Genomic DNA, 24,005 nt, shown 5'->3' with positions numbered 1-24,005 from the left:
CCTTTACTTCATAATGGTGAGGGCACTGTTTGAAGTGGGATACACGTCCCTTTCCCAACACGAAAGTCTTGAAGGAGTGAATCTCAGATGGCGTACACATTCTGTTCAAGCATACATCGCCCACTATTACCCAGTCTAGGTCAAGTCTTTGTGCATAAGGGGCGTTTTCAGGCCCATCGCACTGATTGCGTACTTTATGTACTCTAAGAATGTCTCTTCCTAACAGGACTAAGATTTCAGCACTCTCGTCCATTGAAGGAATCTCATCAACAAGGTGCCTTAAATGAGGATGTTGATATGCAACTTCTGGAGTGGGAATCTCTTCCCTTTCGTCTCGTATCTGGTCGCACTCGACCAACGTTGGTAGGGGTATGCCCCCTCCCTCGTCGATATGAGAGACCATGAATCCATCAACCCTTCTGCCGAAGGTCTCTACACGACCAGAACAGGTTCTGAGAGTATATGGTGTTGCGTGACCCTCTATGCCAAAGATCTCAAAGAATTTAGGCTTAAAGAGGACCTTTCACTAGTTTTAAAACTAAAAACTAACTATATCAGTGGGAAGAGCGGCGCCCAGGGGTCCCCCTGCACTTACTAGTATGTCTGGGAGCCGCTCTGTTCGCCCAGTATAGGCTCCGGTGTGTGCAGCTCCCTCTTTTGTACAGGGCAGAGTTTTTGTATTAGGGTTGTCCCTTGCTGCAGCGCTGGCCAATCACAGCGCACAGCTCATAGCCTGGGAGTCCCAGGCTATGAGCTGCACACACCGGAGCCTATACCGGGCGAACGGAGCGGCGCCCAGACATACTAGTAAGTGCAGGGGGACCCCTGGGCGCTGCTCTTTCCACTGATATAGTTAGTTTTTAGTTTTTAAACTAGTGAAAGGTCCTCTTTAACAAGGGATCTGTTGCTCTGTTCATCTATTATGGCATACATCCTAGCAGCTTTCTCAGAATGATCCCTTGGGTATATCTTGACTAGGCATATCTTGGCACAGCATTTATGGTCCTTGCCTTCTCCACAGACTTCTGTACATGAAGAAGAGACATTATCTTTGGTTGGAGCATGACCCTGTTGATCCCCGCCATGATTTGAGATGGGAGTGGAGGTAGGAAGTTATTGTGGGTTGTCTGCAAGTGGCGTAGGATGCATGACTGTAACATGCCTTTCGCTATCGCATTGTGTGCACTTGATGACAACTTTACAGTCTTTAGCAAAATGGCTATAAGCACAGCACTTGTAGCATATGCCAAGTTTCCTGAGAATTTCCCTGCGCTCTTGTAAAGTCTTTGCCCTAAGCCCACAACATTTCTTAAGAGGGTGAGGCTTCTTGTGAATAGGACACTGACGATTAGGGTCTTTATCTCTGTCATCCACAACGCACTGATAAGTAGGTGAGGTTGTGGAGGGTGAGATGTCTGTCCTTTTAACAGATATTGCTCTATTTAAGTCTCTACGTTTAGCTGCTGTGTTATCATACCTTGATGATGGTGAGTAAAGATGAGCGAACCCGAACTGTATAGTTCGGGTTCGTACTGAATTTTGGGGTGTCCGTGACACGGACCCGAACCCGAACATTTTCGTAAAAGTCCGGGTTCGGTGTTCGTCGCTTTCTTGGTGCTTTTTGAAAGGCTGCAAAGCAGCCAATCAACAAGCGTCATACTACTTGCCCCAAGAGGCCATCACAGCCATGCCTACTATTGGCATGGCTGTGATTGGCCAGTGCAGCATGTAACCCAGCCTCTATTTAAGCTGGAGTCACGTAGCACCGCACATCACTCTGCTCTGATCAGTGTAGGGAGAGGTTGCAGCTGCTGTTAGGGCGAGATTAGGCAGTGATTACCTCAGCAAAAACACTTAATTCAGTGATCGATCTACAGCTGTGGATCATTGAACTGCTGCTATTTAATTGCTCACTGTTTTTAGGCTGCCCAGAGCGTTTTTATGTCACTTTTTTCTTGGGTGATCGGCGGCCATTTTGTGTCTTGTGGTGTGCCAGCACAAGCTGCCACCAAGTCCATTTAACCATCAATAGTGTGGTTATTTTTTTGCTATATCCTACATCAGGGGCTTGGCTGTGCTTGCTATTTTATTGAGGGGTGAAATACAATTGCCAAAATAGCAGTACCCTAAATCAGTGGTTTCTGCTGCATCAGGCCAAGTTTAAATCGATCCATAAAAGGGTATATTAGATTGAAGGTGCGGATAGGGTCATTCTCAATAACTTCACACGCTACCGTGCATTTCCAAGTCTAATTCTGTCCGTAAACGTATACCTGTCATCCAGCGCCTAAATAATAGGCCTAAAATTTATATTCAGCTAAATCTGTGTTTATTGCTGAGGCTGGTCAATTCATTTAGTGTCCGCCAAAGCACAGTTTTTGTTCTGGGTTGAAATACAATTCCCAACTTAGCAATTCCCTAAATCAGTGGTTTCTGCTGTATCAGGCCAAGTTTAAATCGATCCATAAAAGGGTATATTAGATTGAAGGTGCGGATAGTGTCATCCTCAATAACTTCACACGCTACCGTGCATTTCCAAGTCTAATTCTGTCCGTAAACGTATACCTGTCACCCAGCGCCTAAATAATAGGCCTAAAATTTATATTCAGCTAAATCTGTGTTTATTACTGAGGCTGGTCAATTCATTTAGTGTCCGCCAAAGCACAGTTTTTGTTCTGGGTTGAAATACGATTCCCAACTTAGCAATTCCCTAAATCAGTGGTTTCTGCTGTATCAGGCCAAGTTTAAATCGATCCATAAAAGGGTATATTAGATTGAAGGTGCGGATAGTGTCATCCTCAATAACTTCACACGCTACCGTGCATTTCCAAATTTAATTCTGTCCGTAAACGTATACCTGTCACCCAGCGCCTAAATAATAGGCCTAACATTTATATTCAGCTAAATTTGTGTTTATTGCTGAGGCTGGTCAATTCATTTAGTGTCCGCCAAAGCACAGTTTTTCTTCTGGGTTGAAATACAATTCCCAACTTAGCAATTCCATAAATCAGTGGTTTCTGCTGTATCAGGCCTACTCTAAATCTATCCATAAAAGGGTATATTAGATTGAAGGTGCGGATAGGGTCATTCTCAATAACTTCACACGCTACCGTGCATTTCCAAGTCTAATTCTGTCCGTAAACGTATACCTGTCATCCAGCACCTAAATAATAGGCCTAAAATTTATATTCAGCTAAATCTGTGTTTATTGCTGAGGCTGGTCAATTCATTTAGTGTCCGCCAAAGCACAGTTTTTGTTCTGGGTTGAAATACAATTCCCAACTTAGCAATTCCCTAAATCAGTGGTTTCTGCTGTATCAGGCCAAGTTTAAATCGATCCATAAAAGGGTATATTAGATTGAAGGTGCGGATAGTGTCATCCTCAATAACTTCACACGCTACCATGCATTTCCAAGTTTAATTCTGTCCGTGAACGTATACCTGTCACCCAGTGCCTAAATAATAGGCCTAAAATTTATATTCAGCTAAATCTGTGTTTATTGCTGAGGCTGGTCAATTCATTTAGTGTCCGCCAAAGCACAGTTTTTCTTCTGGGTTGAAATACGATTCCCAACTTAGCAATTCCCTAAATCAGTGGTTTCTGCTGTATCAGGCCTACTTTAAATCTATCCATAAAAGGGTATATTAGATTGAAGGTGCGGATAGGGTCATTCTCAATAACTTCACACGCTACCGTGCATTTCCAAGTCTAATTCTGTCCGTAAACGTATACCTGTCATCCAGGGCCTAAATACTAGGCCTACAATTTATATTCAGCTAAATCTGTCGTTACTGCTGTGCCTGTATTAGTGTAATACAGTACCTAAATAGATAGCCAGATAGTGTTAGGTGTCTGTAAAAAAAGGCCTGAATTTGAATTCAATACATTGGGCCAAATAATTTTTTTCTTATTGTGGTGAACAGTAACAATGAGGAAAACATCTAGTAAGGGACGCGGACATAGTCGTGGTGGTGTTAGTGGACCCTCTGGTGCTGGGAGAGGACGTGGCCATTCTGCCACAGCCACATGTCGTAGTGAACCAACTACCTCAGGTCCCAGTAGCCGCCAGAATTTACAGCGATATTTGGTGGGGCCCAATGCCGTTCTAAGGATGGTAAGGCCTGAGCAGGTACAGGCATTAGTCAATTGGGTGGCCGACAGTGGATCCAGCACGTTCACATTATCTCCCACCCAGTCTTCTGCAGAAAGCGCACAGATGGCGCTTGAAAACTAAGCCCATCAGTCTGTCACATCACCCCCATGCATATCAGGGAAACTGTCTGTGCCTCAAGTTATGCAGCAGTCTCTTATGCTGTTTGAAGACTCTGCTGGCAGGGTTTCCCAAGGGCATCCACCTAGCCCTTCCCCAGCGGTGGAAGACATAGAATGCACTGACGCACAACCACTTATGTTTCCTGATGATGAGGACATGGGAATACCACCTCAGCACGTCTCTGATGATGACGAAACACAGGTGCCAACTGCTGCGTCTTTCTGCAGTGTGCAGACTGAACAGGAGGTCAGGGAGGAAGACTGGGTGGAAGACGATGCAGGGGACGATGAGGTCCTAGACCCCACATGGAATGAAGGTCGTGCCACTGACTTTCACAGTTCGGAGGAAGAGGCAGTGGTGAGACCGAGCCAACAGCGTAGCAAAAGAGGGAGCAGTGGGCAAAAGCAGAACACCCGCCGCCAAGAGACTCCGCCTGCTACTGACCGCCGCCATCTGGGACCGAGCACCCCAAAGGCAGCTTCAAGGAGTTCCCTGGCATGGCACTTCTTCAAACAATGTGCTAACGACAAGACCCGAGTGGTTTGCACGCTGTGCCATCAGAGCCTGAAGCGAGGCATTAACGTTCTGAACCTTAGCACAACCTGCATGACCAGGCACCTGCATGCAAAGCATGAACTGCAGTGGAGTCAACACCTTAAAAACAAGGAACTCACTCAGGCTCCCCCTGCTACCTCTTCTGCTGCTGCCGCCTCGGCCTCTTCCTCCGCCTCTGGAGGAACGTTGGCACCTGCCGCCCAGCAAACAGGGGATGTACCACCAACACCACCACCTCCATCACCAAGCATCTCAACCATGTCACACGGCAGCGTTCAGCTCTCCATCTCACAAACATTTGAGAGAAAGCGTAAATTCCCACCTAGCCACCCTCGATCACTGGCCCTGAATGCCGGCATTTCTAAACTAATGGCCTATGAAATGCTGTCATTCAGGCTGGTGGACACAGACAGCTTCAAACAGCTCATGTTGCTTGCTGTCCCACAGTATGTTGTTCCCAGCCGCCACTACTTCTCCAAGAGAGCCGTGCCTTCCCTGCACAACCAAGTATACGATAAAATCAAGTGTGCACTGCGCAACGCCATCCGTGGCAAGGTCCACCTAACCACAGATACGTGGACCAGTAAGCACGGCCAGGGACGCTATATCTCCCTAACTGCACACTGGGTAAATGTAGTGGCGGCTGGGCCCCAGGCGGAGAGCTGTTTGGCGCACGTCTTTCCGCCGCCAAGGATCGCAGGGCAACATTCTTTGCCTCCTGTTGCCTCCTCCTCCTACTCGGCTTCCTCCTCCTCTTCTTCCACCTGCTCATCCAGTCAGCCACACACCTTCACCACCAACTTCAGCACAGCCCGGGGTAAACATCAGCAGGCCATTCTGAAACTCATATGTTTGGGGGACAGGCCCCACACTGCACAGGAGTTGTGGCGGGGTATAGAACAACAGACCGACGAGTGGTTGCTGCCGGTGAGCCTCAAGCCCGGCCTGGTGGTGTGCGATAATGGGCGAAATCTCGTTGCAGCTCTGGGACTAGCCGGTTTGACGCACATCCCTTGCCTGGCGCATGTGCTGAATTTGGTGGTGCAGAAGTTCATTCACAACTACCCCGACATGTCAGAGCTGCTGCATAAAGTGCGGGCCGTCTGTGCGCGCTTCCGGCGTTCACATCCTGCCGCTGCTCGCCTGTCTGCGCTACAGCGTAACTTCGGCCTTCCCGCTCACCGCCTCATATCCGACAAGCCCACCAGGTGGAACTCCACCTTGCACATGCTGGACAGACTGTGCGAGCAGCAGCAGGCCATAGTGGAGTTTCAGCTGCAGCACGCACGGGTCAGTCGCCCTGCGGAACAGCACCACTTCACCACCAATGACTGGGCCTCCATGCGAGACCTGTGTGCCCTGTTGCGCTGTTTCGAGTACTCCACCAACATGGCCAGTGGCGATGACGCCATTATCAGCGTTGCAATACCACTTCTATGTCTCCTTGAGAAAACACTTAGGGCGATGATGGAAGAGGAGGTGGCCCAGGAGGAGGAGGAGGAAGAGGGGTCATTTTTAGCACTTTCAGGCCAGTCTCTTCGAAGTGACTCAGAGGGAGGTTTTTTGCAACAGCAGAGGCCAGATACAAATGTGGCCAGCCAGGGCCCACTACTGGAGGGCGAGGAGGACGAGGATGAGGAGGAGGTGGAGGAGGATGAGGATAAAGCATGTTCACAGCGGGGTGGCACCCAACGCAGCTCGGGCCCATCACTGGTGCGTGGCTGGGGGGAAACACAGGACGATGACGATACGCCTACCACAGAGGACAGCTTGTCCTTACCTCTGGGCAGCCTGGCACACATGAGCGACTACATGCTGCAGTGCCTGCGCAACGACAGCAGAGTTGCCCACATTTTAACGTGTGCGGACTACTGGGTTGCCACCCTGCTGGATCCCCGGTACAAAGACAATGTGCCCACCTTACTTCCTGCACTGGAGCGTGATAGGAAGATGCGCGAGTACAAGCGCACATTGGTAGACGCGCTACTGAGAGCATTCCCAAATGTCACAGGGGAACAAGTGGAAGCCCAAGGCGAAGGCAGAGGAGGAGCAAGAGGTCGCCAACGCAGCTGTGTCACGGCCAGCTCCTCTGAGGGCAGGGTTAGCATGGCAGAGATGTGGAAAAGTTTTGTCACCACGCCACAGCTAACTGCACCACCACCTGATACGGAACGTGTTAGCAGGAGGCAACATTTCACTAACATGGTGGAACAGTACGTGTGCACACCCCTCCACGTACTGACTGATAGTTCGGCCCCATTCAACTTCTGGGTCTCCAAATTGTCCATGTGGCCAGAGCTAGCCTTTTATGCCTTGGAGGTGCTGGCCTGCCCGGCGGCCAGCGTTTTGTCTGAACGTGTATTCAGCACGGCAGGGGGCGTCATTACAGACAAACACAGCCGCCTGTCTACAGCCAATGTGGAAAAGCTGACGTTCATAAAAATGAACCAGGCATGGATCCCACAGGACCTGTCCATCCCTTGTGCAGATTAGACATTAACTACCTCCCCTTAACCATATATTATTGTACTCCAGGGCACTTCCTCATTCAATCCTATTTTTATTTTCATTTTACCATTATATTGCGGGGCAACCCAAAGTTGAATGAACCTCTCCTCTGTCTGGGTGCCGGGGCCTAAAAATATCTGACAGTGGCCTGTTCCAGTGTTGGGTGACGTGAAGCATGATTCTCTGCTACGACATGAAGCCTGAATCTCTGCTATGGGACCTCTCTCCTCTGTCTGGGTGCCGGGGCCTAAATATCTGACAATGGACTGTTCCAGTTTTGGGTGACATGAAGCCTGATTCTCTGCTATGACATGAAGCCTGAATCTCTGCTATGGGACCTCTCTCCTCTGTCTGGGTGCCGGGGCCTAAATATATGACAATGGACTGTTCCAGTTTTGTGTGACGTGAAGCCTGATTCTCTGCTATGACATGAAGACTGATTCTCTGCTGACATGAAGCCTGAATCTCTGCTATGGGACCTCTCTCCTCTGTCTGGGTGCCGGGGCCTAAATATCTGACAATGGACTGTTCCAGTTTTGGGTGACGTGAAGCCTGATTCTCTGCTATGACGTGAAGACTGATTCTCTGCTATGACATGAAGACGGATTCTCTGCTGACATGAAGCCTGAATCTCTGCTATGGGACCTCTCTCCTCTGTCTGGGTGCCGGGGCCTAAATATATGACAATGGACTGTTCCAGTTTTGGCTGACGTGAAGCCTGATTCTCTGCTATGACATGAAGACTGATTCTCTGCTGACATGAAGCCTGAATCTCTGTTATGGGACCTCTCTCCTCTGTCTGGGTGCCGGGGCCTAAATATATGACAATGGACTGTTCCAGTGTTGGGTGACGTGAAGCCTGATTCTCTGCTATGACATGAAGACTGATTCTCTGCTGACATGAAGCCTGAATCTCTGCTATGGGACCTCTCTCCTCTGTCTGGGTGCCGGGGCCTAAATATATGACAATGGACTGTTCCAGTTTTGGCTGACGTGAAGCCTGATTCTCTGCTATGACATGAAGATTGATTCTCTGCTGACATGAAGCCTGAATCTCTGTTATGGGAACTCTTTTTTATTAGAAAAATACAAAACTTTACAGACGAGAAAACAAACAGAACAGCTTCTCAGCTGGCCCAGCCTCACTCATACTCACATTCATACCAATACCCTAAAAAAACTATATACAAACTATATACAAATGCTAAAAAAGAAATGAAACTTACTTAGCCGGTTCAGCTGTAAAACCCAAAAAGAAATCTTGACTACTTGTCAATAAAACGAAAATGCAAATAAGACTAATAAAACAATAACAATAATAATAATAATAATAATAATAATAATAATAATACAAAACAAACAACATTTTTTTTTTATTTTTTTTTTCCCATCACCAATTTTTTTTTTTTATATATATTACCTTTTTACTAATATAACACATAAAGCAAAATAAAAAAAATTTACCTCCCTAATCTAGCCCTAACCCCCACTACCTACTCCATCACCCTTCACCCATCACCCAAGGCTGACCTCCGCCTCACGTCTCTTTTGTGTCCGCATAGTCCGAGGCCAGCCCTACCTCCACCACCCACATCTAGCCCCTCGCCCCATGTCCTCCTATGTCCGCATAGTCCAGGGCTAGATGCAGGCCTCCCCACTTCAAAACACACATAAAACACATAAAAGCACAAATAAAAGACCCCTTCCCTCACCCACCCAACCTAACTAGCCCCAACTCATCCTATCCTAATAAACAACATAACTATTTAACACACACTGCAAAATATTCTAATATACAGAACTACCCGAAGGCCCAAGCTCGGTCTCTGTAAGCCTTTCTTTAAAGCTCAACATCCCACAAAACAAAAATCTACGGTGAAAGCGTCAGCCCACCTCAAGGAAACGTATGACTAGGCTAGGGTACGCTAAAAGCAAAGCCTCTCCAGAGGAGAGAGGCCCTACTGGTACCCAGTCTCTCATACTCCAAAGAACGCACCTTCACCAGGTCACCCAGAATGTTCCTACATACCTCGTCCACTGGGAGGACTTTCTGCTGCGTTGAAACTAAGCACCGTGCATTCCACGTGTAGAACCTAACCACTATACTAACTAAAAAACATGTGCACAGGTCCCTTCTACCAATGTCTCTGAGCACTCCATAGGCCCACTCCGTGTAGGAGAGGCTGGCTAGCCTAGGCCAGCCAATGGAAGCTCCCACCCGTTGGTATACCTCTGTATTAAAGGGACACTGAAGTAGGAAGTGATCCATACTTTCCAGTATGGAGCCACACTCCTCCCGTGGACAACCCCTTTCGTCAGAGTTCCTGTACTTCAAGTTGTCCCTCACATACAGCCTCCCGTGAAAGCAGCACCAAGCCAAGTCCCAAAACTTCAAGGGGATCCTTGCAGAATTTAGCAACTGTAACCCCTTGTCTAGATCCCGGCTTGGGCAATACCTGAGGGCCAGGGGCTTCTGGAAGTGGGACAACAAGACCCTCTCGTCAAGGGACCTCCTTGACAGAGTCCTGATCTCCCTCACCTCCAAACCCCACCGGCGGATCACCTTCAGAATCGGGGTGACGTAAGTCGGAAGATATCCGTGAGGCATACGTAAGTCCTTAACTTGCCCTCCTGTCTCCCATTCCTGGAAGAAAGGCTGAAACCACCCCCGGCAGGAGACTACCCACGGAGAAGCCCTCTCAATCCAGAGGTTTGCCAGATTCGCTTTAACAAAGGTGTTTACAAGAAACACCACGGGGTTGACCATAGATAACCCCCCTAGTCTCCTCGTGCGGTAAGTCACTTCTCTCTTGATCAGGTTCAGTCTATTCCCCCATAAGAGCTGGAAGAACAGACTATAAACCCGAGTCCAGAGAGGCTCTGGCAAGATACACACGCTACCCAAATAGATAAGCAAAGGGAGTAAGTAGGCCTTGATCAGGTTTACCCTTTCCCTGAGGGTCAAAGACCAACCCTTCCACTGGTCGACCTTCTGAGCGGCGATCTTAAGCCTGTCATCCCAATTTTGAGTGGGATAGTCCCCATGGCCAAAATGGATGCCTAGGACTTTGTGTGACGACTGGGGCCCTGGGAGGGTGTCCGGGAGATCAAAAACTGGATCACCCCCTCCCAGCCAGAGACTCTCACACTTATCCCGATTGATCATGGACCCGGATGCCTCCGAGTAGCGATCCACTTCAGACATCACGTACTCCGCCTCCCCTCTTGAGGATACGAAAATGGTGACATCGTCAGCGTACGCTACTACCCTCAGAGTGGCTTCCGGCGCCGCCCGATCCATCCCGACTCCCGCCAACGGTCCACGATCGATCCGCTTAAGAAAGGGATCAATCGCGAACACGTATAAAAGCGGGCTCAAAGGACAACCCTGGCGGACGCCAGACCCAACCTCAAAAGAGCAGCCAGACCAACCGTTCACAAGCGGGAAACTCTCTGCCCCTGCATACAAGATCTTTAACCAATCGACAAACCCCCCCGGCAGGCAATACTTCAGAAGGACCGACCAGAGGTACTCATGGTTCACCCGATCAAACGCCTTTGCTTGATCTAAGGACAGCATGTACCCCCTCCAATAGCCTGCTCTACTCTGTTCCACTGCCTCTTGGACACCGAGTACAGCACTAAAAGTGCTGCGGCCTGGAACCGAGCAATGCTGAGCCACCGAAAGGAGCTGGGGTGCAAATTTCACCAGCCTATTAAAAAGTATCTTGGCCAGAATCTTTCTGTCTGTATTAAGAAGTGCTATGGGACGCCAGTTCTCAATATGGCTCGGATCCTTACCCTTTGATAGAAGGATCAGAGCTGACCTCCTCATTGACCGAGGCAGAGTGCCCGAGGATAAACACTCATTGAATACCTCAGTCAAGAGGGGACATAAAGAGTCCTTAAAGGCCTTATAAAACTCGGATGTTAAGCCATCCGGGCCTGGCGACTTCTTCAGAGCTAACCCTTCCACCGCCAGGATAACTTCCTCCTTCCTGATCTCTTCTACCAAACCATCAAAAGAGAGGTGAGCTCCTGACTCAGGGGTGACACCAGCCAGGAAAGCCGACATCCTGTCCCGATCCAGATCCCTCCTCCCCAAGAGGCACGAGTAAAAGGATCTAACGACTTCCAGGATCCCTGATCTGGACCTGTTCAGAGACCCCGTACTATCGACCAGTCCTGTTATTAACTTACTCTTCACTGACATCTTACAATTTCTGTAGGGGTCGGGCGAGCGGTACCTCCCGAAGTCCCTCTCAAAAACTAAAGATGTGTGCCTATCATACTGGCACCTCTTGAGCAAAGATTTCACCCTGGAGATATCCTCGCGGCTACCACCAGTCGAGACCAGATGCTCGAGTTTCCTCCTCAGACAGACCCTGATACAGGCGGTAGCTGTCCAGGGACCTGAGGCTCGAGAGCCGGCGGAAGAACTTTGCAGCCCGATCTTTGAATATCTCCCACCACTCTGACTTAGTATCACAGAGATCCAGTAAAGGTACCTGACTCTGAAGGAAGTCCTCAAAGGATTGTCTCACCTCTGCTTCCTCCAAGACACCCGAATTCAGCTTCCAATAACCTCTTCCCATTTGGGGCGATTCTGAAATATTCAGAGAAAACATAATCAAACAGTGATCGGAGAATTCCACCTCCACAACCCTTAAGGGCGAAAAGGTAGCCTCCTCCTTCAAATAAAACCTATCTATTCTAGACCTGATCTGACTACCTCTATAGAAAGTGAAACCCCCGTGGCCTGGGGTATGCCTAATGTGGACATCCTCCAGACGAGCCTCACTAGCTACTCTATTCAGAAAAATACTATCATAAGTAAGCCGGTTTCTGGTGCCTCCCCTGTCTTGGGGCCTTGTGACAGTATTAAAGTCCCCACCAAAAACCACCTGCCGGCTTGTAAAAAGGAAAGGCTTAATCCTCATAAAGAGACATTTCCTGTCCCACCTGGACTGGGGCCCGTAGATATTAATCAGGCGCAGTTCCTGTCCCTTCATGAGGACATCCAAGATCAAACACCTCCCCATTTCTAATTCAATTACTCATCTGCATTCTCCCGGTGCGGTAAAAAGGACCGCCACTCCGCTATACGGCTCAGCCGCAAGAGACCAGTAGGAGGGCCCTGGTCTCCACTCCCTCTTGGCTTTATAAATCGCTGCCAAATCTGGCAGCCTGGTCTCTTGCAAAAACAAAATGTCAGCTTCAACACGGCTGAGAAAATCGAAGGCTGTGAAACGAGCCTCATCCGACTTAATGCTGGCGACATTAATGGTCGCCAGAGTCAGCAGAGCGGGTACCGCCATAAAGAGTAGTTAAATTAGACGGCCTTCTTCCCATCCTTCTCCCCCCTCCCGGGGCTGCCTTCTAGAGCAGCACGACCTCTCTTGAGGGAGATAGTGGTATCCATCTCTGCCACCACCACCTCCCTTTGCGCACCACTCCTGGCTTTCTCAGTCTCAGGGCCCGGTTTTGCCACCCCTCCTGAGGACCTTGCATCCCCACCAGAGGGGGGCGCGGGGCCCCCTGAAGGCCCTCCCTCCTTCGCCCCCGGCCCCTCACCTTCAACCTCCTCCTCAGCAGAGGAGGCAGAGGTCTCATCCAAGATGAGGTACCGGTTGGAGAGCTCCAGAGGGGAGCCGGTTACACCTTCCCTGGCAACTTTGGTCGGGCTAGATCTTTTTTTAGTACGCCGTTTCCATCTACTTTGGGACTCTGCCCCACTACCCTCTGCAGAACTTTCGTAGTGCGAGGACAGAGTCTCTTCGGCCCGATCCAGTCTCTCAATCTCCTCCTTCAGCTCGCTGCCCCCTAGGGTCTCGGATTCAGGAGGGGCAGTCGTTTGGGAAGGAGCGGGCATCACCCCAGGACGGGGTTCCTCCCCCTCCCTCTCCGCCTGACGCCTCTCTCTCCGCCTCTGCCGGGACGGGTTGTTTCGGTTCCTCACTGACCCCTTAACTCCACTACCTTTGCCAGTATCCACCTCAGCCGAAGGGACCTCCCGGCCCGCTCTCAGAGAGAGGACAGCGACTGAAGGGGTGCCCGAGCTCCCCACACAGGTTGCATCTAATCTCCTCACAAGATGCAGCAAGATGACCTGTCCCCCCACACAACGCGCACTTCTGCACTTGGCAGCTGGCTCTGAAGTGTCTGGGGCTGCTGCACTTGTGACAGAGCTTAGGCTGCCCCCTGTAGAAAACCAAGATCCTGTCTCGGCCGATAAAGGCAGATGATGGAATGTGGGAAACTGTACTACCCAGACGCTTAAGCTTGATATTAAACGTCCAGGCACCCGACCAAATGCCAAACTCGTCCAGGTTTTTTGCTGGTATTCCCTGGACCTCTCCGTACCTTCCCAGCCAGGTCATGATGTCAATACAAGAGAGCGACTCGTTACGGGTCAGCACGGTCACTCTCTTGACCTCACTCTGGCGGGTTATCGCTTTTGCAACGAAACCACGCCAGTCCGGCATGTTCTTCACCAGCTCATATCCGGACCAGAAGAGCTCAAGCCCCTCCGGCCGGACAAAGCTGATGTCAAACTCCTTGGAGCCAAAAGGATGGATCAAGGCAAAGATGTTATTAGCCTTGAAACCCATCCCAAGCAGGAGCTCCACCACCCTCTTTCTAGTAGGGCAAGCTTCATCGCTACTCCACTTGAGACAGACCACATTCTGTCTGGCTCCAGGGCCGGTTGTGGGTGAAGACCAGGTGGTCTCGCCCCTGTCCTGTTCTCGGAAGGTCCGAACGCCATGTCTGTTGAACCAGAATGAACATTCCACCTTCTTCCCCTCTACGGAAAAGGAGCTCTTCCCCTTTTTGAGGGCCTCCAGCAGTCGCCGCTGCAAGTCACCATTACCAGACCCTGAGAGCGAGGAAGAGACAGAGGGGGCGTGTCCAGCGGCGATGTACATCCCCACATGTTTTGGCGCAATAATGCCTCTCTTAGCAGAGGACTGGAGCACCGCAGACTTCTCTTTTCCGGCAGCGCCGGCCCCTGGTTCCTCAATGCGCAGGCGCTTGCTCACCGCTGCTTCACCCGATCCCCGCCACACACTTACGGCTGCAGACGGAGACTCAGGGCTATCACCGCCCCATGTGGGAGGGACGGCGACCCCATCACACCGCCCCAGCACCACCCTACATGCCGGAACGACAGGCAGGGCAGCGGGCAGAGCGGTGGATGAAGCGACAGGCGGAGTGGCGGGCGGGGCCTCCAGAGGCTTCCGCCCGCCCCCTCCACCTCCAATAGGTAACTGCCGGCTTCCTTTCCCCGCCGGCACCTTCTCCCTGCCTCCGCTAGCAGGGACGGCATCCGGCGCCATTTTGGATCCCACGATCTCCCCGCCTCTCCGCTCAGGCACCACCACAGATGCCGAGCCGGGGAGTTTAGCGGGGTGCACGCCTGGTGCGGACTTTTCAGTCCCCACCAAGCGTGTATTGGACACATAAACATAACGTATTTCCACAATATCTGTGCTTTTCTTTTTTTTCTTTTTTTCCTTGCCACAACTCTCATCCAGCAAATCGTCTCCAAAAACAAAGTTCTGGAAGTCCATTTTAGGCGATTCCAACATTTTAATCTCCTTCAGAAGCCCACCACCGCCCTCCTCACTGCCTTCCTCCTCCATGGCTGAGGCCTCATCTGATGAAGGCAAACACACTTACTCTGGTGGAATGTCACTGTATGTCTCCTGCACCGGGGTCACAGGTGGGGGGGCCGTTTCATGCTGTGAGGTTTGGGGACCTGCCTGGGGTGTTTGAGACTCAGAGTCTTTCAACTCTTCATTCTCACTCTCCACACCCCCGCATGGCTCCCCTCTCCTCATGGCCTCCATTTCTTTGAACCGGTCACCATTTAACAGTTTCTCCCTGAAGGGGCCACTGCCTTCCAGCAGCTGCTGCTGCCGCCTCAGGGAGACCACCAAACTCTCCTTTAACCCCCTAATCTTTTCATTAAGGGGGGGCCTCTTTTTCTTTGCAGAAATGGTGGCTTTAGCCCGTGTCTCTTTTAGCTCCTTCCTCAGGGCTCTGAGGTGCCGTCCCAGCTCATCATATTCCCGCAGGTGGGCGGCCAAGCGAGAGCTGTAGGTGGAGGTATTTTCTCCCTCCCGCCGAGACCCCCAACCTACCTGGGACGACACCTCCCGGCCCTCCGCAGGCTGACTCCTTCTTCCTGGTGTCCTTGGGTCCTCAGGGGGGACTCGGCTGCCACTACCGCGTCCAGGTGTAGTTACCCCCTCGCCATCATCCTTCAGGGTCGGTTGCTGAGACCCCTTACTCCCCACCGACCCAAGCCGGGGAGCAGGGGCATCCTTCTGTGAGGACATGGCCACAGGACCCTACCAGCTCCCTAAGGAGAGGCAGGGCCTGGGCTGGGGAGAGATGGAAAAGCTCCCCGCAAGCCTGGAAATCCTCCTGGGGAGCAGATGGCAGGAAACTCCCCGGAGAGGCCTGTGCTGTGGAGGTTCAGGAGCTGCTGCTGACACACCCTTCCACCTCAGCTGCAGACACCAGACACGCCCACGCCTGATTCTCTGTTATGGGACCTCTCTCCTCTGTCTGGGTGCCGGGGCCTAAATATATGACAATGGACTGTTCCAGTTTTGGCTGACGTGAAGCCTGATTCTCTGCTATGACATGAAGACTGATTCTCTGCTGACATGAAGCCTGAATCTCTGCTATGGGACCTCTCTCCTCTGTCTGGGTGCCGGGGCCTAAATATCTGACAATGGACTGTTCCAGTTTTGGGTGACGTGAAGCCTGATTCTCTGCTATGACATAAAGACTGATTCTCTGCTGACATGAAGCCTGAATCTCTGCTATGGGACCTCTCTCCTCTGTCCGGGTGCCGGGGCCTAAATATATAACAATGGACTGTTCCAGTTTTGGCTGACGTGAAGCCTTATTCTCTGCTATGACATGAAGATTGATTCTCTGCTGACATGAAGCCTGAATCTCTGTTATGGGACCTCTCTCCTCTGTCTGGGTGCCGGGGCCTAAATATATGACAATGGACTGTTCCAGTTTTGGCTGACGTGAAGCCTGATTCTCTGCTATGACATGAAGACTGATTCTCTGCTGACATGAAGCCTGATTCTCTGCTATGGGACCTCTCTCCAATTGATATTGGTTAATTTTTATTTATTTTATTTTAATTTTTATTCATTTCCCTATCCACATTTGTTTGCAGGGGATTTAACTACATTTTGCTGCCTTTTGCAGCCCTCTAGCCCTTTCCTGGGCTGTTTTACAGCCTTTTTAGTGCCAAAAAGTTCGGGTCCCCATTGACTTCAATGGGGTTCGGGTTCGGGACGAAGTTCGGGTCGGGTTCGGATCCCGAACCCGAACATTTCTGGGAAGTTCGGCCGAACTTCTCGAACCCGAACATCCAGGTGTTCGCTCAACTCTAATGGTGAGGATGAAGCAGGCAGGTTGGGTTCGCTGAAGCTGGGATTGTTTCTCATTCAGGCTTGATCACTAATGAACCTGCAGAAATATGAGAATGGAGGAAAGGATACATTATAGTCTCTTTTGTATCTTGAGCCCTGTTGTGCCCATTTCTCTTGTAGGGCGTATGGCAGTTTAGACACCACTGGGTTGACACCATGAGCGGTGTCCAGGAAGCTTAGTCCAGGTAAACGTGGGTCAGTCTTTGCCAACGCTAGCTCCATGAGGAGGTCATTTAGATCTTGGAGCTTGCAGTAGTCTTTGTTCCCGATTCTTGGGAAGTTTTGTAGTCTCTTGAATAGAGCGCTTTCTATGGCTTCAGAGCTACCATAGGCTTGCTCAAGTCTTGCCCATGCAGCAACAATACCTGCATCTGGGTGGTCAACATGTACTGTTCTAAGTCTTTTAACACGACCTGCAGATTCTGGTCCCAGCCACTTTATGAGTAAATCAAGTCCTTCTTTAGCAGTAAGGTTAAGATCAGCAATGGTAGCCTTGAAGGTTGATCTCCAGGCCCTGTTGCTCTCTGGACAGTCATCAAACCTTGAGAGGCTGGTGTTAATGAGCTCACGGCGTACCATGTATCTGGCAAAGTCATTTATGTCTGGTCTTTCACTCCTTCATGTCAAAGTAACTTGTGGAACCCCTTGGGTGTGAAAGTTCTCTGGTGATGTAGGGTGAGGTTTACCAGGGTAAAATGATGTTGCATGAGCGTTTAACTGTGGTGTAGTCTCTGAGGCTTGTGCTGGCTTTGGTTTGAGCTGCGGCTTATCACTGGAAGTCACCTTGTTGTTGACATGAGTTGATCCGGTTTGCTGCATAGATGTACTTGCGTTGTAGACTTGAAGAGGCTCAGACATATAGAGCTGAGAGGTCTCTGCGTTGGGAGTCAGAACAGTGTTGTTAGTAGGAGGTACAGGAGATGACTCTGTATCTTTGCAGATGTTATGCTTTAGAATGTATTCACTGGTGCGTTCAGCTGAATCTTCCAGTTCTGCTGGGATAAGGCAGTCTGAATTAGTACTTTGTCCCATTGCTTTTTCAAGGACTTTCAGCCTTGCTAGGGAAGCTGCTTCCTCCCCTTCCATTTGCAGAATCTTTATTTGTGAATCTGCCTCTGTTTGGCGAGCTGCCATCTCTGCTTGGTGAGCTGCCCTTTGAGCTTCCATCTCTGCTTGCTTTCTGGTAAAGGAGCTTTGCTCCTTTTTTGATTCGGCATCAGCGCGGGCCTCTATTAACTTGTTGCTTAATATTGATCTTCTGGAACGAGAGGATCTGGAAGAAAGTGCAGTGCGCTTGGTTGTGGTGGATCTGTGAGATCTGGTCTCCTGCAGTTGAGTAATGCAGAGTTCTGCCTTAAGCTTAGCATTTTGCACTGCAAGATCCCTTTGTTGGTTCAGTGCATAAGTCCTAGTCAGTTCTGCTGAAGAATCCTCTATATTAGAGTCCTGCAAGAAGGCTGAGTATTTTGCAGACAGCTGCTGGTAGCGTACATACACAGCAAATAGGTGATTTATAGAATCTCTTATTTCAGCTGGTTGATCATTAGTGTGTGACAAAACTGACATGCGGTGTGAGGTTCTGTCCCAGAGGTCTGACAGATTACTGGAGAACTCATCTCTAATGGCTTGATAGTTTTCTCTGAGTTTCTGTGTTGGTTTTATTGTACGTTTGGGTCTTACACTCTGTTCGGTAATAACTGCAGAATCTGCTCCCTGTACGTCTGCCGGTATAGAGGCATGATGATTCTGCGTTGGTTCAGCCATAAAAGAGTGTTCAGAGCCTTGTCTACACATTTTTTACCGTTTTGCTAAAAATGGTACTGTCTCTTTAAGGAGACGAACAGCAGCTTAGACAGGTGATGTAACACAGTGCAATGTAGAGAAACAGTTTTCAACATTCACTTGAAGTGCAGTAAGCTTGTGCGACCATGTGCTTTCACAAGATGGTAGATGGCACTGAGCTTGATTGTAGATTAGGCACACACATATACACAGCAGGCATCTTTTGACTATTCTGACTCCGATTGTTGTAATAGCGATTTATCCCTAGTGAGACCTCTATTCCTGGCCTGTATAAGCAGATATAATCACTGCGGACAATCCTTATCAGATAGGTTGAACTCACCAACACCGAGTTTATTCGTGTAAGTTGCTTTATTCTGTAAGCCAGATAACAGAGTACAGCAGAACAGATGGATTCTGGTATTGTGCGGTCAAAAGATGATGCTTTTGTAAGCTTACATGAGAATACATGTATACCTGTTCAATGCCTGGAGCAGTATAGAGAAACAGGACGTGAGGTACACAGAAGAAGTGGTGGAGCAATTAAATGAATAACAAATATCATGAACAGAAAAACAAGCGCATTACCAAAAATGGCCACTAGATGGGAGCATATGACCAAATATAGAATATCATATGAATTAAACTATATAGATTTTAACTGCGTAGCAGCACAGTGCATGCATGCATTGCATGTTTCCTATGTGTGATAGGAACTGCATGTGTCTTGTTTCTGACTGACTTAAGAGCAGAATATCCATATATGTGTAAGGCTACTTTCACACTTGCGGTAGCAGGGTTCGGCAGGCTATTCCAGTGGGGGAACAGCCTGCCAGATCCGTGCTTACGCTAGCCCACCGTGCTGCCGGAGGTCCGTCTGCAGCACAGCAAACATGCCGAGAGGCGGCCGGACAAAAACTTCAGCGGACTTCCGGCGGCATGGTGGGCTAGCGTTAGCACGGATGCGGCAGGCTGTTCCCCCACCGGAACATCCTGCCGGACCCTGCTACTGCAAGTGTGAAAGTAGCCTAAATTCTGCCACATGCATGTTTGTGCATTTTGCTGTGAGTGTCTACCATCATACTTCATCTTTAATATTTCTGTTATCACTGTAAGTGCTCATGAACACGATTGTTGGATGTTTTGCATCTGCAAATTGCGGATCTGCAAAACATGGATACTGGGTGTGTGCATTACACATTATGCGGAACAGAACAGCTTGCATCTAATAGAACAGTCCGATCCTTGTCTGTAATGCCGACAATAATAGGACATGTTCTATAATTTTGTGTAACGCCCATGGGGACATACAGACATGTAATGCACATGGAGTCATTTCCGTTTTTTGCGGCCCCATTGAAGTGAATGGTTTCACATACAGGCCACACAAAAAAAATTTGTGTGCAGGGGCCCTAAGGTGGGCCCCCAGAATCAGTTACACTGGTGGGCCCTAGGTACCCCAGTCCGACACTGCCTGGACCCCAGAGGGTCAGTTGTTTGAGAAGGCATTGGTGCCTCAGCCTTCTCTCAGCTCACCAAGCACAATGCCATCCATTTGAAAGTGGCTGTGTTTGGTATCGCAGCTCAGCCCCATTCACTTTAATGGGGCTGAGCTGCGCCTAGGCCATGAGACTGATGAACGTGACATCAGTGGCGTACCTACCATATAGGCAGACCACGCAGCTGCTATGGGGCCCGTGAGGAAGAGGGGCCCGCAGTGGAGGAGAGGCCCCGCCCCCTAATTGCTCCGGTCTATCTTTCTAAACTAAAGGACCTTTGATGATGTCATCACAGGTCCTGTAAGGGAACTGCACAGTGTAAAGTGTAGTTCCCAGGTTAGAACAGTACATCTGCCAGGATGTAATGACATCATATTCAGCATCTATTATACCTAGTACCTCACATATCAGTACACTGCTATATATACAATATATCTGTACACACTGCATCTATTATACCTCGTACCTCACATTACACTACTGTATATACTATATATCTGTACAGACTGCATATAATATACCCTGTACTGCACATATCAATACACTGCTGTATATACTATATACCTGTACACACTGCATATATTATACCATGTTCCTCACATATCAGTACACTGCTGTATACACTATACATCTGTACACACTGCATCTATTATACCTCTTTTGTCTGCCAGGCCTGTTTTGTAATCCCAATACGGCCCTGATGCATAAATAAAAACGCAGCAGCAAACATAGTTCATGGAACAAAGAGAGAGGCCTGGAATGGGTAGTGGGAGGGGCTATAAAAGGGGAATGGGGGCCCAATTTAGATTCTTGCTATGGGGCCCAGTGATTTCTATGTACGCCCCTGCGTGACATTACATGGCATAGACAAAGCTGCAAGAAGTCCATTGTGCTACTGTGAGCACTGCTGCCTTCTCAAAGAGCTGATTGGGTGTTGGACCCCCACCGATCAGGTACTGATCACCAGTCCAGAGGATAGGTCATCAGTAAAAAAAACTTTTTAATTTGCTGGTGGACAGTAAAATCTCCTATAAAGTGAGACATCTGTTTGGCTTGAGTAGTAACATAATTTATAGGGCTGAAAAAAAGACATACCGTAGGTCTGATTAAATTAATTTGACAGGACCGATCCTTCATAAACCCGTGCTAAAAATGGAATTATACACTCATTTAGATACTCCAGGATAGCATCTCTTAGAAAACCTTCAAACAATTAACTCACAACAGATGTTAGATTTACCGGCCTATAGTTTCTGCGATCTGTTTTTGCCCCCTTTTTGAATATTGCCAACTTATTTGCTAAGCACCAATTCTGTGGAACACTCCTTGTCATTACAGAGTCCATAAATATCAGAAATAAGGATCTGTCTATGACATTACTTAATTCTCTTACGATACGGGGGTATATACCATCTGGAACCGTTGATTTGTCTATTTTAATATTATTAAGGCGCTGCTGCTCTTCTTACTGGGTCAGATAGGCTACATTTAATGGAGAGTTTACTTTGACTCTCTGCATTTCAGTAGTTAATAAATTTGCTTTCTCTACTCTATATCTCCTCCCTCATCACTACTCAGAGGGCCTGTGTGCTACCACTTTTTGAATGCTTACACACTGTATGGTTGTAATGATGCTAGATGGAGCCATGATAGCACAACTGGACTTCACGCATAGCAATCCCCTTTCATAGGAATAAGCCCGGGACGGTCTCTGAAAATCAGGGACACTCCCGCAAAATTCAGGACAGCTGGCAACTATCAGACGCTGCTAGGCTGAAAACAGGTTTCCAGTGCATCTTCTACCAATGATTCGTTAAAATCATCGACCAAACGCGGATGGCACCTGGGTTGTCACTGTGGTTTTCATGGACCCATAGACTATAGTGTATGTGAAGGATCCAAAATCATTGATAAAAATAGGGCATGCTTACGTGGCATCAGCACAGGCGCAGAGTCCGTGGAAAACCACTGATGTGTGAATACAAGCCTTAAAGTCAAAGGATACGAGAGTGGTCTGTGGAGACCAGAGACAGCAAATGTCTGTTATTCACTGATGTTTAAAAGAGGCCTAATAGGCACAAGATGAAGAAATTGCAAGAGAGCTCCTGCTGTTTGTAAAACTTGCTGAGGCACTACGTGTGGGTGCACTCTCTGTTTGAGGCCCAGTGTATGGGTGCACTCTCTGGTTGAGGCCCACTGTATGGGTGAACTCTTTGGTTGAGGCACTGAGTGCTGGTGCACTCTCTGGTTGAGGCACAGTGTTATGCAAGTGGGTGTAGACCCACTGCACCACTGACTGGCTATACTCTGGAGGGGCATGACTAAGTAACTACCTGGTCCTTACTAGAGCCTCAGATGGTGAGGATAGGCTTGTGGGCCAGAGCAGTCCCCGAGTCAGTGGTAGTTGACCAGGGGGTTAGAAATACCAGTGCAAGCACTGAGGGGAAGTACGTGGTCAGGAAGTCTGAAGTCAGGGCAGGCAGCGATCAAGCAAAAGTTAAAAAACGAAGTCTAAGGTCAGAGGCAGGTGGCAAACAAGCAAAATCCATTAAGTCAAGAAGCAGGACACGGTACACAAAAAAGCAGAAACTTCCAAAACACCTTCACACTAGGGACTAGACAAGCTAGTGACCAAGATTGCTTAGGCGCCTTCCTAGGGCAGGAAGCGCCTTTAAATACTTCCGGCAATCCAGCCATAGGCTGGGGAGATAGAGGGCATGTACATGCTGCCTCACAAGGGAGGAAAGACACACCCGTGCACACCCCAACAACAGTACACGACTCAAGCAGGAAGTAAGCTCTGGCATGGAGCGTAGATTCAACAATTAAGCTACCTGCTGCCCGCGCTTGTCAGCATGGCGAATGGCAGAAGGAGGGAACCCGGTGCCTGTGCCCGCAGGTAGGGGCAGCAGCACCGGCACGGAACGCTGGGCTAACACATAGTTTATGGGTGCACTCTCTGGTAGAGGCTTGTGTTGAGCGCGAATATTCGAATAACGTATATTTTTGTGAATATCGCCACGCTGAGAATTCTTGAATATTTAGAATATATCGATATATATTCGTTATATCGAATATTCGTCATTTTTTTCCATCTGAACAAATTATTCCACCCTTTTTCTTGCTTGTGGGCCAATGAGAAGGAAGCAATGTCAAGTTCACAACAATACTGTGCACCAATCAGTAATCTATAGTCAGATCTGCTAAAATGTGAAGTTGCACGTAGTGCAAATTTTTTTTTTAATCACTGCCGATTTGCGAAATCGCGAATATATTGGAGCACTTGACTCTATCTGCATATAAAGCTATTGTAATGTTCTGCCATGCCAACCATTTACTCCAGTCTCAGGAAACTTCTAGCAGCTTGGAAAATGTAGCAAAAGTGACCCACGCCTGTATTTCGCGTTACAAATTCGCATTACGTGATTTTTACATTGCCGATTTTTCGCATTCAATTAAATAATCTTGAATTCTCGACTATATGATGAATATTCTACAGAATATTCGTGAAATATCACAAATTTGAATATAGCCCCTGCCGCTCATCACAAGTAGAGGCACTGTGTGTGGGTGCACTCTCTGGTTGAGGCACTGTGTATAGGTGCACTCTCTGGCTGAGACACTGTGTATGAGTGCACTCTGGTTGAGGCACTGTGTATGAGTGCACTCTCTGGTTGAGACACTGCATGTGGGTGCACTCTCTGGTTGAGGTACTGTGTATGGGTGCACTGTCTGGTTGAGGCACTGTGTGTGAGTGCACTCTCTGGTTGAGGCACAGTGTATGGGTGCACTCTCTGGTTGAGGCATAGTGTATGGGTGCACTCTCTGGTTGAGGCATAGTGTATGGGTGCACTCTCTGGTTGAGGCACAGTGTATGGGTGCACTCTCTGGTTGAGCTTCTGTGTATGAGTGCACTCTCTGGT

Source organism: Bufo bufo, chromosome 6 (assembly GCF_905171765.1).
Source record: "Bufo bufo chromosome 6, aBufBuf1.1, whole genome shotgun sequence".
Taxonomy (NCBI): domain Eukaryota; kingdom Metazoa; phylum Chordata; class Amphibia; order Anura; family Bufonidae; genus Bufo; species Bufo bufo.
This window is presented reverse-complemented; position numbering follows the sequence as displayed.